This window comes from Bos indicus x Bos taurus, chromosome X, assembly GCF_003369695.1.
Source record: "Bos indicus x Bos taurus breed Angus x Brahman F1 hybrid chromosome X, Bos_hybrid_MaternalHap_v2.0, whole genome shotgun sequence".
NCBI lineage: Eukaryota > Metazoa > Chordata > Mammalia > Artiodactyla > Bovidae > Bos > Bos indicus x Bos taurus.
Genome location: NC_040105.1, coordinates 55,669,300 through 55,685,023, shown reverse-complemented (window position 1 = coordinate 55,685,023; position 15,724 = coordinate 55,669,300). Strand labels below are relative to the sequence as shown.

General features: G+C 39.5%; 1 protein-coding gene and 1 non-coding gene across 4 annotated transcripts in view; one reads left to right on the top strand and one right to left on the bottom strand.

Annotated features, from left to right (window-relative positions):
* The window catches only part of SHROOM4 (shroom family member 4), a 262,226-nt gene that overhangs the window by 63,592 nt on the left and 182,910 nt on the right, over positions 1-15,724 (bottom strand). The window lies entirely within an intron of this gene.
* Positions 419-521, top strand: LOC113888264. The gene has a single exon (XR_003509902.1). It is a non-coding gene; the product is annotated as a U6 spliceosomal RNA (small nuclear RNA).

Genomic DNA, 15,724 nt, shown 5'->3' with positions numbered 1-15,724 from the left:
TTTAGACATGAGCATGTTTGATATGCTGTCTAATGTAGATAGTCATGCCCCACAAGCAGCCTGATATCTGGGCTGTAGTGCTAGAAAGAGGTTAGGGTAGGGTATGGACATGTGGTCATTATCCACAGAGAGGGGGCAGCCGAGTGCATGTGACTGCCCACAGTATATGCATGCAAAGGAAATAGAGTGGATGACATATCTCTACAGAACAGCTAAAGAGGAAGAAGAGCTAATCAAAAAGACAAAACAATAAAATGCAATTTTCAATGATATTGGCAATATATTTTTAAAAACTGTCAGCAAAGTTGCAGGTAAAGAAGTATTCTTATAAACTGCTGGATGGGAATGGATTGGGTATACATTTGCCTCAAGGAAACTTGCCATATGTTATCAAGAGACATAAAAATGTTCCTACTGTGTTTGCTTTAGCTGACGTATACTAAAATCAGAACAATATAGAGAAGATCAGCATGGCTGTCCCACAGGGATGACAGCAAATTTGTGAAGCACTGCATATTTTTTTCTAGAATTAGAGAGTGGTGGTGGCTATACAACCTTGTGAACATACTAAAACCCACTTAATTCCACACTTGAAAGTAATTAATTTTATGGTTGGTAGATTATATTTGTTTTTAAAAATGTTTGATGTATGAGGCAGGGCACCCAAAGCCGGAGTTCTGTGACAACCTAGAGGGATGGCGTGGGGAGGGAGGTGTGAGGAGGTTCAGGAAGAAGGGGACATGTGTATGCCTATGGCTGAGTCATACTGATGTATGGCAAAAACCATCACAATACTGCAAAATAATTGTCCTTCAATTAAAATAAATAAATAAAATTTTAAAAATGTTCCTACCCTTTAATCTAATCTTTCCATTCCAAGGATTCTATCCTAAGAGAGCAATTAGAAATAAATATATTGATTTATGTACATGAAGTGTCAACAGCTGCAGGGTTATTTATAATGTAAAATTAGGAATATCCTAACGGTTCTAACAGGAAAAGGAGTACATCAAGGCTGTATATTGTCACCCTGCTTATTCAACTTATATGCAGAGTACATCATGAGAAACGCTGGGCTGGAAGAAGCACAAGCTGGAATCAAGATTGCCGGGAGAAATATCAATAACCTCAGATATTCAGATGCTGCTGCTGCTAAGTCACTTCAGTCGTGTCCGACCCTGTGTGACCCCATAGACGGCAGCCCACCAGGCTCTCCTGCCCCTGGGATTCTCCAGGCAAGAACACTGGAGTGGGTTGCCATTTCCTTCTCCAACGCATGAAAGTGAAAAAGTGAAAGTGAAGTCGCTCAGTCGTGTCTGACTCTTAGCAACCCCATGGACTGCAGCCCACCAGGCTCCTCCATCCATGGGATTTTCCAGGCAAGAGTGCTGGAGTGGGGTGCCATTGCCTTCTCCAAGATATGCAGATGACACCACCCTTATGGCAGAAAGTGAAGAGGAACTAAAAAGCCTCTTGATGAAACTGAAAGAGGAGAGTGAAAAAGTTGACTTAAAGCTCAACATTCAGAAAACTAAGATCATGACATCTGGTCCCATCACTTCATGGCAAATAGATGGGGAAACAGTGGAAACAGTGTCAGACTTTATTTTGGGGGGCTCCAAACTCACTGCAGATGGTGACTGCAGCCATGAAATTAAAAGACACTTACTCCTTGGAAGGAAAGTTATGACCAACCTAGACAGCATATTGAAAAGCAGAGACATTATTTTTCCAACAAAGTTCCGTCTAGTCAAGGCTATGGTTTTTCCAGTAGTCATGTATGGATGTGAGAGTTGGACTGTGAAGAAAGCTGAGCGCCGAAGAATTGATGCTTTTGAACTGTGGTGTTGGAGAAGACTCTTGAGAGTCCCTTGGACTGCAAGGAGATCCAACCAGTCCATTCTGAAGGAGATCAGCCCTGGGTGTTCTTTGGAAGTAATGATGCTAAAGCTGAAACTCCAGTCCTTTGGCCACCTCATGCAAAGAGTTGACTCATTGGAAAAGACTCTGATGCTGGGAGGCATTGGGGGCAGGAGGAGAAGGGGACGACAGAGGATGAGATGGCTGGATGGCATCACTGACTCGATGGATGTGAGTCTGAGTGAACTCCAGGAGTTGGTGATGAACAGGGAGGCCTAGCATGCTGCGATTCATGGGGTCACAAAGAGTCGGACACGACTGAGCGACTGAACTGAACTGAACTGTTCAAAATTTTGGAAGTTAGGTGAAGTACTGTGTATCTACATGAAGGAACAATAGTCTACCATAGTTGTGTTGTTCTTTAGTTGCTCAGTCGTGTCTGACTCTTTGTGACCCCATCAACTGTAGCCCACCAGGCTCCTCTGTCCATGGGATTCTCAAGGCAAGAATATTGGAATGGGTTGCCATTTCCTTCTCCAGAGGATCTTCCCAATCCAGGTATAGAACCTGCATCTCCTGCATTGCAGCCAGATTCTTTTCTTCTTTGTTAATTTGAGAAACGTTTTTATACCCCTTTGAGTATATGATTGAACTTTTAATTTCAAACACTTACCCAGAATAGAACTATAGAAAGTGAAATATTTAAATGCGCTTCTGTTTCCCTAAATTTTCTTACATAAATAAGGCATTATTTATTCATTCAATAAATATTTATAGGCTGCCAACCATATTCCAGCCATTCTTTTAGAATGTCTTTATTCATGTACAAAACAAAAGTTATTTTGAGGACTTCTGTATATTGCATATCTCTGTTTCTATTTCTCTATATCAGTGTCTCTAACTCCATCTCTATCTCTGTCTCCATGTCTGTTCCTATTGATGCATATCTTTTTTTAAGTTAATTTATTTTAATTGGAGGATAATTACTTTACAATATTGGGATGGTTTTTGCCATATATCAACATGAATCAGCCACAGGTGCACATGTGCCCCTCCATCCTGAAACATCGCCCCCACCACCACCTCCCTCCCCACTCCATCCCTCTGGGTTGTCCCAGAGCACCGGCTCTGAGTGCCCTGCTTCATGCATCAAACTTGCACCGGTCATCTATTTTACATATGGTTATATACATGTTAAAATGCTATTCTCTCAAATCATCACACCCACACCTTCTCCCACAGAGTCAAAAAGTCTGTTCTTTACATCTGTGTCTCTTTTGCTGCCTTGCATATAGGGTTATCATTACCGTTTTTCTAAATTCTATATATATATGTTAATATACAGTATTGGTGTTTCTCTTTCTGACTTACTTCAATCTGTATAATAGGTTCCAGTTTCATCCAAATCATTAGAACTGACTCAGATGTGTTCCTTTTCCTAGCTGAGTAACATTCCATTGTGTATATGTACCACAACTTCCTTATCCATTAATCTGCTGATGGACATCTAGGTTGCTTTCATGTCCTAGCTATTGTAAGCAGTGCTTCAATGAACATTGGGGTACATGTATCTCTTTCAATTCTGGTTTACTCACTGTGTATGCCCAGCAGCGGGACTGCTGGGTCATATGGCAGTTCTATTTCCAGTTTTTTTTTTAAAGGAATCTCCACACGGTTCTCCATAGTGGCTGCACCAGTATGCATTCCCACCAACAGTGTAAGAAGGTTCCCTTTTCTCCAAACCCTCTCCAGTATTTATTGTTTGTAGACTTTTTGATGGTGGCCATTCTGACCTGCGTGAAATGATACCTCATTGTGGTTTTGATTTACATTTCTCTAATAATGAGTGATGTTGAGCATCTTTTCATGTGTTTATTAGCCATCTGTATGTCTTCTTAGGAGAAATGTCTGTTTAGTTCTTTTGCCCACTTTTTGATTGGGTTGGTTGTTTTTCTGGTATTGAGCTGCATGAGTTGCTTGTGTATTTTGGAGATTAATTCTTTGTCAATTATTTTGTTTGCTATTGTTTTCTCCCATTCTGAAGGCTGCCTTTTCACCTTGCTTATAGCTTTCTTCATCGTGCAAAAGTTTTTAAGTTTAATTAGGTACCATTTGTTTATTTTTATTTCTTTTACTCTGGGAAGTGGGTCATAGAGGATCTTGCTGTGATTTATGTCAGAGAGTGTTCTGCCTATGTTTTCTTCTAAGAGTTTTATAGTTTCTGGCCTTACATTTAGATCTTTAATCCATTTTGAGTTTATTTTTGTGTAGTATACTCATTTTCACTATATTGATTTTTCCAATCCATGAACATGGTATATTTCTCCATCTATTTGTGTCATCTTTGATTTCTTTCATCAGTGTTTTATAGTTTTATATCTATGGTTCCTTTGTTTCTTTAGGTAAATTTATTCCTAAGTATTTTATTCTTTTCATTGCAATGGTGAATGGGATTGTTTCCCCAGGACAAGATGGCTTCAGAGGTGGATTCTTCCAAAAATTTAGAGAAGAGCCACACCTATCCTACTCAAACTCTTACAGAAAAGTGCAGAGGAAGGCAAACTCCCAAACTCATTCTATAAGTCCACCATCACCCTCATACCAAAACCAGACAAAGATGGCACAAAAAGAGAAAACAACAGGCCAGTATCACTGATGAACATGGATGCAAAAATCCTCAACAAAATTATAGCAAACAGAATCCAACAACATATTTAAAAGATTTTACATCATGACCAAGTGGGCTTTATTCCAGGGATGCAAGGATTCTTCAATATTCAAAAATCAATCAGTGTGATAACCATATTAATAAACTGAAAGATTGAAAACATATGATATTCTCAATAGATGCAGACAACCTTTGACAAAATTCAATACCCATTTATGATAAAAACTCTCCAGGAAGCAGGCATAGAAGGAACATACTTCAACATAATAAAAGCTATAAACGACAAACCCACAGCAAACATTATCCACAGTGGTGAAAAACTGAAAGCATTTCCTATAAAATCAGGAACAAGACAAGTGTGCCCACTCTCACTGCTACTATTGAACATAGTTTTGGAAGTCCTAGCCACAGGAATCAGAGAAGAAAAAGAAATAAAGGGAATCTAGATTGGAAAAGAAGAAGTAAAACTCTCACTGTTTGCAGATGACATGGTCCTCTACATAGGAAACCCTAAAGATAACACCAGAAAATTATTAGAGCTAATCAATGAATGTAGAGTTCCAAAGGATACCAAGGAGGGATGAGAAAGCCTTCCTCAGTGATCAATGCAAAGAAATAGAGGAAAACAATAGGATGGGAAAGACTAGAGATCTCTTCAAGAAAATTAGAGATACCAAGGGAACATTTCATGCAAAGATGGGCACAATAAAGGACAGAAAGAGTACGGCTCTAACAAGAGGACAGAAAGAGTACGGCTCTAACAGAGGCAGAAGAAATTAAGAAAAGGTGGCTAGAACACACAGAAGAATTATACAAAGATGATTTTAATGACCTAGATAACCGAGATGATGTGATCATTCACCTAGAGCCAGATATCCTGGAGAGCGAAGTCAAGTGCACCTTAGGAAGCATTACTATGAACAAAGCTAGTGGAGGTGACAGAATTCCAGCTGAAATATTTCAAATCCTAAAAGATGAAGCTGTGAAAGTGCTGCACTCAATATGCCAGCAAATTTGGAAAACTCAGCAGTGGCCACAGGACTGAAAAAATGTCAGTTTTCATTCCAATCCCAAAGAAAGGCAATGCCAAAGAATGTTCAAACTACTACACAATCATATTCATCTCACATACTAGCAAAGTAATGCTGAAAATTCTCCAAACCAGGCTTCAACAGTATGTGAATAAAGAACTTCCAGATGCTCAGGCTGGATTTAAAAAAGGCAGAGGAACCAGAGATCAAATTGCCAACATTTGCTGGATCATTGAAAAAGCAAGAGAGTTCCAGAAAAACATCTATTTCTGCTTTACTGACCACGCCAAAGCCTTGGACTGTGTGGACCACAACAAACTGAAAAATTCTTAAAGAGATGAGAATACCAGATCACCTTATATGCTTCCTGAGAAATCTGTATGCAGGTCAAGAAGCAACAGTTAGAACCGACATGGAACAAGAGACTGGTTCCAAATCAAGAAAGGAGTATGTCAAGGCTGTATATTGTCACCTTGCTTATTTAACTTATATGTAGAGTACCTCATGCCAAATGCTGTATTGAATGAAGCACAAGCTGGAATCAAGATTACTGGGAGAAATATAAATAACCTTAGATACGCAGATGATACCACCCTTATGGAAGAAAGTGAAGAGGAACTGAAGAGCCTCTTGATGAAAGTGAAAGAGGAGAGTGAAAAAGCTAGCTTAAAACTCAACATTCAAAAAACCAAGATCATGGCATCTGGTCCCATCACTTCATGGGAAATAGATTTGGAAACAATGGAAACAGTGACAGACTTTATTTTGGGGAGCTCCAAAAGAACTGCAGATGGTGACTGCAGCCTTGAAATTAAAAGATACTTGCTCCTTGGAAGAAAAGCTCTGATAAACTTAGACGCATATTAAAAAGCAGAGAAATTACTTTGCTGACAAAGGTCCGTCTAGTCAAAGCTATGGTTTTTCCAGTAATCACATATGGATGTGAAAGTTGGACCATAAAGAAAGCTGAGCACCAAAGAATTGATGCTTTTGAACTGTGGTGTTGGAAAAGACTCTGGAGAGTCCCTTGGACTGCAGTCAATCCTAAAGGAAATCAGTCCTGAATATTTATTGGAAGGACTGATATTGAAGCTGAAGCTCCAATACTTTGGCCACCTAATGTGAAGCACTGATTGATTGGAAAAGACCCTGATTCTGGGAAAGACTGAAGGCAGAAGGAGAAGGGGACAACAGAGGATGAGATGGTTGGATGGCATCACTGACTCAATGGACATGAGTTTGAGCAAGTTCTGGGAGTTGGTGATGGACAGTGAGGCCTGGCATGCTGCAGTCCATGGGGTTGCAGAGAGTCAGACACAACTGAGTAACTGAACTGATTTAATGAATATAGTAAGGTTGTTGGATATAAAATTAGTACACAGATATCCCTTGCATTCCTATACACTAACAATTGAAAAACAGAAAGAGAAATTAAGGCAGGCAGATTCCATACTGCTAAGCCACCAGGGAAGCCCATAGTCTGCTATTACAAAAGAGGAAAAACAGTATGCAAACCTGTATGTTGTATCAGCCCAACTCAAAAAACAAATATCCATATGCATATATTCATGTACAAGCATACACATATTAAAAGCCTGTATGGGCATGTCCCTGGTGGTCCAGTGCTAAGATTCCGAGCTCCCAATGCACAGGGCCTGGTTTTGATCCCTGGTAGGGGAACTAGATCCCTCATGCCACCATCAGCAGTTCACATGCTACAGTGAAGATCCATCACAGCCAAATAAATAAAAATTTTTAAAAGGCTAGATGAAAATTACTAATATCTTACCATTAAGTATCTCTGTGTGTCAGAATTAAGGGATATTTTCATTCTTTATAATTTTAGAAAATTTCAAAATTGTGTACATAACATGTGTATTACTTTTAAATGAGAAAAGGTTTCCAAAGAAAAAGGACTCCCTCATATACAGACATATCATTTACCCTGGCAACTGTCTAATACAGCTGTCTGACACATTCTTAAGTTAGGAATCTGCAATTATACTTATGATCCCACTTAACTCTTTTAAACATCTGGATTTTGCCCTTAGGGAAATCAGCTCAGAGCCTACCAACCTAGCAAGATGGTTTCCCCAACAAATACTTTCCTGTTTGGAAGTAGATTCCTCTGCTTATTCTATTAAGTAAAAGAAAAAAAATTCTACCTGACATTTTTTTTACCCCAATATCAGCACTAGTTGCTGTTCTCTGCTGTGAGATGTGGCCAGAGCTGGAAGAACAGGAGCAAGTTGAGAAGAGGCCAGTTAGAAGGAAAAGGAGATCAAGTCAAAGTCAGCATCATGGCCATACTCATTGGGTTAAAATCATTTTACTACTTAGGACCTTCTTGACTTTGGTTTCTTTCTAGATGCCTGATGAACTTGATAGGACAAAGTCGGGTAGAGAGGTGACAAAGCACAGGAAAAGATGATGGGGGTGGCAGCAAGTACTATTTGTGAAGCCATAACTGCTAATATTTATAGTTCCCAAAGAACTTTCATGGACACCAGTCCATTTAATTCTTACAAGAACCTTATAAACTCCATGTTAGAAAAGAAGAACCTCCATGTCAGGTTCAGAGGTAAAATCATACAAGGCTTGAATCCAAATTATTTGCTTCAAAATTTCTGTTTTTTCCTAAACAATAGTTTTCAAAGTTTGTCACATATAGAAGCATCAGCATCACCTGGGAAATTGAAGGAAATAAAATTCTGGGGCCCTACTCCAAACTTTTTGAGTTAGAAACTCTGAGAGTGGAGCCCAGCCATTTGAATTTTAGCAAGCCCTCCAAGTGATTCTGATTCGTGCTCAAGTTTGAGACCCATCACTCTAAAAAAAAATGCTACCATACATTTTAAACAGATTTTCAAATGGCTTCTTCAAAATACTGGCTGCTGTTGCTTTTACTTATGTTGGGGTCTTGTCTTCCAAGGCAGTCTGGGAACCTCCCTTCAACTGCCAGTGGCAGTTGTACACATAGCTAGTGGCTATGTATACAATAGAGGGTATCTGCTTGAACAGAATTCGGGCTCCAGGGGCAGGAACATTCTACTTCATGGTGAGGCACATCCCAGAACCAAAAGGGCAGTTCCCACATCGCAACTTCCATTGTTGAGTGGAGACATGAGCTGGCAAGCAGCTGCCATATATCTATCTCCTCTGCTGAAGTTTCTCTTCATAAAGCTTTCATATGGTTTTACAGTGCTCTGCATGAGCCCCTGGGAAATTCCCTGATCTGATGTATTTACGTTTACAAACCTCTAGTTCATCAGGCTTTTCATCTCTTTGTATTTCGGTTGGGTTTTTTTTTTAATGGATTTGGAAGCAACAACTGAGAAAAAATATACAGCAATTGAAACAAAATTATTTTCCTTCTGGGGAACCTGGACACCCAATTTCCTCACTGCAGGTAACTGTTCATTCTTTCTCTCTCTCACATACACACACATACACACAAAGTCATGTATATTCCTCCCCGCCATGAGATGGAGAACAAACAAATCAGTTACTCTTTGGAAAACTGGACTTGACATATATTGGATTTTAACTTTTGTCAAGGTGATTTTCGTCAAATTGAAACGAAACTCATACATAGATATGGATTTAATTTGAAAATGCTGAAGCAGAAAGACAAAACCATGGACTGAGAATTATAAAATTTTCAAGACGCTAGGAGTGAACAGAATTGGTTGTATTTCCCCTTCTATAAGGCACTTGCATTGAATTCATTCATTTATTTATTCATCGATTCATTCGTTAGTTATTGAGAGCCAAGACAGCACCATTCAAGATGCTGGGGACAAACCAATCAATAAAACACACAAAATAGTCTCCATGGAACTCAACTCTATAAATATAGAATATGACAGGTAGTGATAAGTGCTATGAAGATAGAGAAAGCAGGGTAAGGGATAAACTGGCAGGTCTATCTATGTGAAGGCCAATTCTATTTTAGAGTGTGTGGTCAGGGAAGGCTTCTGTTAGGAGGTGATACTTGAACAACAAAAGTATTAATAAACAAAGTCACGGAAGGAGCCAAGAAAATACTGAGGGAAAATGTTCTAGGCAGAGGCATCAGCCAGAGCAGTGGTCCTGAGACAGGATCAGCTTGTCATGGTCCAAAAACAGCATGAAAGCCTGTGTGGTTGGAGCAGAATAAACAAGACAAAGAGAGGTAGGAAATAAGGTTGGGGAAGGAGCCAGGGGCCAGGTGAATGGGTTATTGTAAGGATTTGGGGTTTAATTGTAAGAGTGATGGAAATAAATCCTGTGTCTATTATTTGTTTGTGCATGTGTGCATGCGAAGTTACTTCAGTTGTGTCCGACTCTTTGTGACTCTATGGACCATAGCCCACCAGGCTCCTCTGTCCATGGGATTCTCCAGGCAAGAACACTGGAGGGGGTTGCTATGCCCTCCTCCAGGGGATCTTCAGGAGTCTAAAGGGCTTCACAGGTGGTACTAGTGGTAAAGAACCCACCTGCCAATGCAGGAGACATAAGAGATGTGGGTTCGATCCCTGGGTTTGGAAGATCCCCTAAAGGAGGGCATTGCAACCCACTTCAGTACACTTGCCTGGAGAATCCCATGGACAGAAAAGCCTGGCAGGCTACAGTCCATAGTGTCACAAAAAGTCAGACATGACTGAAGCAATTTAGCACACACACACAAGGAATCTAAAAAGTCTGCACTATGATCCTTGCCCTCAAGAAGCTTTCAATCTGTCATCCATTTGGGGAAACAAGCCAGAAGTACAGGAGACTTGAAAAGGGATGGGGGTTCTTGCTGACTCATATATACTTGTTCCTAATACTAACGAGCTATCTTTAGTAGAAAACAGCTCCAGGAGGGAAAAAGGCTTGCCTTCTATGTCAATCTGAGAAGATTCTTTCACCTCACATTTTAGGCTTTTTTATCTCAAAAGCACTTACAGTGTTTATTATGTATTACAAATATTAAAACACTTAATACTCGTAACTATCCTACAAAGCAGGTGCTACTATTGTCATCTCCATTATTCAGAGAGGAAAATTAGAGGCCTGGAGAGATACAGTAACTTGCCCAAGATCACAGATCTACAAAGTCACAGAGATGGTATTCAAACTCAGGCAGCCTGGCTCCAGAGTCCATATTCTTAACCACTATTCTAATCTCCCTTGCCTAAAGACAGAAGGATCGGAAGAGGGGGCATGATGAATCTAAAATTGAGACTAAAAGGGAAAGTCTCCCAGATGTCCTAGGTGAACCAGAAGAGTTCTGGGGCCTATGGGAAACATGGGGAGAAGACTGAACTAGTTGAGGGGAAGAGCTAGAGAAGCAGCTCTTTCCTATGGGAAACTGAGAGGTCATGGGACTTTTGGGTATCCTGACCTGCCTAGCACAGAATACATAATATCTAATAGCCTGCAGGGTCTTCCTGGTGGCTCAATGGTAAAGAATCCACCTGCCAATGCAGGAGACACAGGTTGGATCCCTGAGTTGGGAAGATCCCCTGGAGAAGGAAATGCCAACCTACTCCAGTATTCTTGCCTGGGAAATCCCATGGACAGAGAAACCTGGTGGGCTACAGTCAACAGAGTCGCAAAGAGTTGAACATAACTTAGTGATTAAACAACAACAAGAGCCTGAAACCAGAGAAACTTACATAAAGGAGGTCAAACATGAGGTCTGGTCCTGAAGAAAGGGTAGGAATTGACCAAGATGAAAAGTACTTCTATAAGAGTAGCTTGTAAAAATCAAGGAAATTTGAGAAAAACATACTGTTCTGAAGGTAGAGTGTATGAGGAGGGGTGGTAGGAGGTAAATCTAGAGAGGCAGGCTGAACAAAACATAGAAGATCCAGGTTGCCATGCTAATGAATTTTGACTTTCCCCACAGGCACTGAGGAGCCAAGTGAAAAACTCTAAGCATGATAATGTCAGGGTCAGATTTGTATTTTTGAAAGATGCATCTGCTAGCATTTTTTTTTTAGGGAGAAAGAAGCAGGTGGACCAGTTAGGAAATGAATGTTATAGTCCAACATGATCCATGATTCAGGGATAGAGTGGTAAGGCAGATTTGAGTCTTGTCTGAGAATGGTATAGGAGGTAAAACCAATAAATCTTGGTTCCCAGTTGGACAAATGTGAGAGATAAAGGAAGGGGTCCAGAGTGTGTACAGATATCTCACTTCAGCAAATGACTGAGTCTGTCACCAAGAAGAGTAGGGAGGGAAATTAGTCCAGTTTTGGACAAGTTGAGTTTTAAGTTTTTATATTTTTAAAGATAGAGTACCTGAGGAACTATGGTCGGAGGTTCATAATATTGTACAGGAGGGAGGGATCAAAATCATCCCCAAGAAGAAGAAATGGAAAAGGGCAAAATGGTTGTCTGGGGAAGCCTTACAAATAGCTGAGAAAAGAAGAGAAATGAAAGCTAAGGGAGAAAACGAAAGATATATCCATCTGAATGTAGAGTTCCAAAGAATAGCAAAGAGAGATAAGAATGTCTTCCTAAGTGATCAATGCAAAGAAATAGAGGAGAACAATAGAATGGGAAAGACTATACATCTCTTCAAGAAAATTAGAGATACCAAGGGAACATTTCATGCAAAGATGGGCTCAATATAGAACAGAAACGGTATGGACCTAACAGAAGCAGAAGATATTAAGAAGAGGTGGCTAGAGTACACAGAAGAGCTATACAAAAAAAGATCTTCATGACACAGGTAACCAGGATGGTGTGATCACTCACCTAGAGCCAGACTTCCTGGCATGTGAAGTCAAGTGGGCCTTAGGAAGCATCACCACAAACAAAGGTAGTGGAGGTGATGGAATTCCAGCTGAGCTATTTAAAATCCTAAAAGATGATGTTGTGAAAGTGCTGCTTTCAACATGCCAGCAAATTTGGAAAACTCAACAGTGGCCACAGGACTGGAAAAGTTCAGTTTTCATTCTAATCCCAAATAAAGGCAATGCCAAAGAATGTTTAAACTACCACACAACTGCACTCATCTCACGTGTCAGCAAAGTAATGCTGAAAATTCGCCAAGCTAGGGTTCAACAGTATGTGAACTGAGAACTTCCAGATGTGCAAGCTGGATTTAGATAAGGCAGCGGAACCAGAGATCAAACTGCCAACATCTGCTGGATCAGAGAAAATGCAAGAGAATTTCAGAAAAACATCTACTTCTGCTTGATTGAGTACGCTAAAGCCTTTGACTGTGTAGATCACAACAAACTGCAGAAAATTCTTCAAGAGATGGGAATACCAGACCACCTTACCTGCCTCCCGAGAAATCTGTATGCAGGTCAAGAAGCAACAGTTAGAACTGGACATAGAATAACAGAATGGTTCCAAACTGGGAAAGGAGTATGTCAAGGCTGTATATTGTCACCTTATTTATTTAACTTTTATGCAGAGTACATCATGAGAAATGCTGGATTGGATGAAGCACTAGCTGGAATCAAGATTACTGGGAGAAATATCAATAACCTCAAATATGCAGATGACACCACCCTTATGGAAGAAAGTGAAGAGGAACTAAAAAGTCTCTTGATGAAAGTGAAAGAGGAGAGTGAAAAAGCTAGCTTAAAACTCAACATTCAAAAAACCAAGATCATGGCATCCAGTCCCTTCACTTCATGGAAATAGATGGGGAAACAATGGAAACAGTGACAGACTTTATTTTCTTGGGCTCCAAAAGCACTGCAGATGGTGACTGCAGCCATGAAATTAAAAGATGCTTGCTCCTTGGAAGAAAAGCTCTGACAAACCTATACAGCATATTAAAAAGCAGAGACATTACTTTGCTGACAAAAGTACATCCAGTGAAAACTATGGTTTTTCAGTAGTCATATATGGATGTGAGAGTTGAACCATAAAGAAAGCTGAGCGCCGAAGAATGGATGCTTTTGAACTGTGGTGTTGGAGAAGACTCTTCAGATCCCTTGGACAGCAAGGAGATCAAACCAGTCAATCCTAAAGGAAATCAGTCCTGAATATTCATTGGAAGGATTGAATTTGAAGCTGAACCTCCAATACTTTGGCCACCTGATGTGAAGGACTGACCCATTGGAATAGACCCTGATGCTGGGAAAGATTGAAGTTAGGAGGAGAAGGGGATGATAGAGGATGAAGTGGTTGGAACGCACCACTGACTAGATGGACATGAGTTTGAGCAAGCTCTGGGAACTGGTGTTGGACAGGGAAGCCTTGCGTGCTGCAGTCCATGGGGTCACAAAGAGTCGGACACAATTGAGCAACTGAACTGAACTAAAAGCAATATTTGTGAAAGGTAAACCACTCAAACAGTACAAAGGCATATACGATGAAAAATGAGTTCCCCATACTCTGGTAGAAACCATCATTAACAGTTTCTTGTTTATCCCTAGGCATAGTATGACATAGTTTTAAGAACATAAGCTCTGGAATGAGACTGTCTAGATTTGAATCTGCCACTGCTACAGTGTGCCCTTGGACTAGTTATTCAACATCTCTGCCTCACTTACATTATCTGTAAAATAGCTATTACAATAACAGGACACACAAAAAAGCATACTAGAGTACTGTTCAAGATCTTGCTGTTTGTGTTTAACAATATATGTAGGAGATAATTTTGTATCTGCATGTAGTTTTTCACAAATTTTTAATAACCACTTACTATTGTACTTGTGTGAATTTTCATACTTTATTTAACCATTACTCAATTAATGAATATTAAGTTTGTTTCTAATTTTTTTAATGTCGCAATGAATATTTTTGAACAACTCTTCACACACACATATATGATTATATCTGTTAGATAAATTCCTGTAAGTGGAGCTCTGGTTCAGAGCATATGAATGTTTAATTGTGATAAAGTCTCCTGAAATCCAAAGAAGTTATGTTAATTTGCTTTTCCACCAACAATATTTTAGAGCAGTGCTTTTCAAACTTTCATGTGCAAACAAATCACTTTGGGAACTCATTAAAATGCAGATTCTGATTTAGTAGGTCTGGGATAGGGCTGAATTTGTAACAAGCTCTCAGTTTATGCAGATACTGCTGGTCCTAGGATCACACTTTGAGTAGCAAGGTATGTATTAAGGTGTAAGAGTACACATTTCTCTACATGCTTGTCAAAAAATATGTATTACATGTTCTGATTTTTGCCATTCTGATTAGTGAAAGTTGTATTGGTGTTAAGGTGAGAATTATTGATTAAATTAACCTATATTTCTTTAATTATGAGTGTTGTTGAGTATCTATTTATTTTATAAGCCACTTTTCTTTTTCCCTGGACTGGTTGTTTAGTTTTGTTTTTTTTTTTCCTATTTTTAAAATAATGGTTTGTTGATATTTTTCTAAGTGATTCTCGGTCTCAAGTGCTCTTTATATATACAGGGAACCAGCCATTTCTCATATCAGATACAAATCCTTCTCAGATTTTTGTCTTTGGATTCTGTTTATGTATTTTTGTGGTACTGTAAATTTTAACTTTCATGTAGTCAAATTTAACAATGTTCTCCTTTATGATTTCCTTTGTGTCGTGCTTAGAAAGACCTTCAATATTTACTAATAAAATCATATGTTAAAAACCATACACTAAACTGTGCCTTTGGATCAATTACTAGACTCAATTACGGTCCATTGATCTGTCTATTCATGTGCTAGTACCAAACTGTTTTAATTACTGTAGTTTTATAATATGTTTCAACAGGACTGGTCCCTTTCTCCCTTATTACTCTTCCTTTTCAGACTTTGCTTGACTACTCTTATAGATCATATATATGTATTATATTTAAATTTCCATATGTACTTTAGATGGGCTTCCCAGGTGGCACTATTGGTAAAGAACCCGCCTGCCAATGCAAGAGATGTAAGATATGCAGATTCAATCCCTGGGTTGGGAAGATTCACTGGAGGAGGGCATGACAACCCTCTCCAGTACTGCTGCTGGGAGACTCTCATGGACAGAGGAGCCTGGCAGGCTGTGGTCCACAGGGTAGCAAAAGAGTTGGACATGACTGAAGCAACTTAGCACATATACTTTAGAATAAACCTGGGCATGTTGGATTATGATGTTTTTGGGAGACATCTTGGTGGCAAATAGTAACATGCTGTTGAAAATGATAATCTGGTGTCTAGGAGTATGATCTTCTCTGGATACAGAAATCTGAGAGTCATCAGTGATATCTGAAGCCTCTCA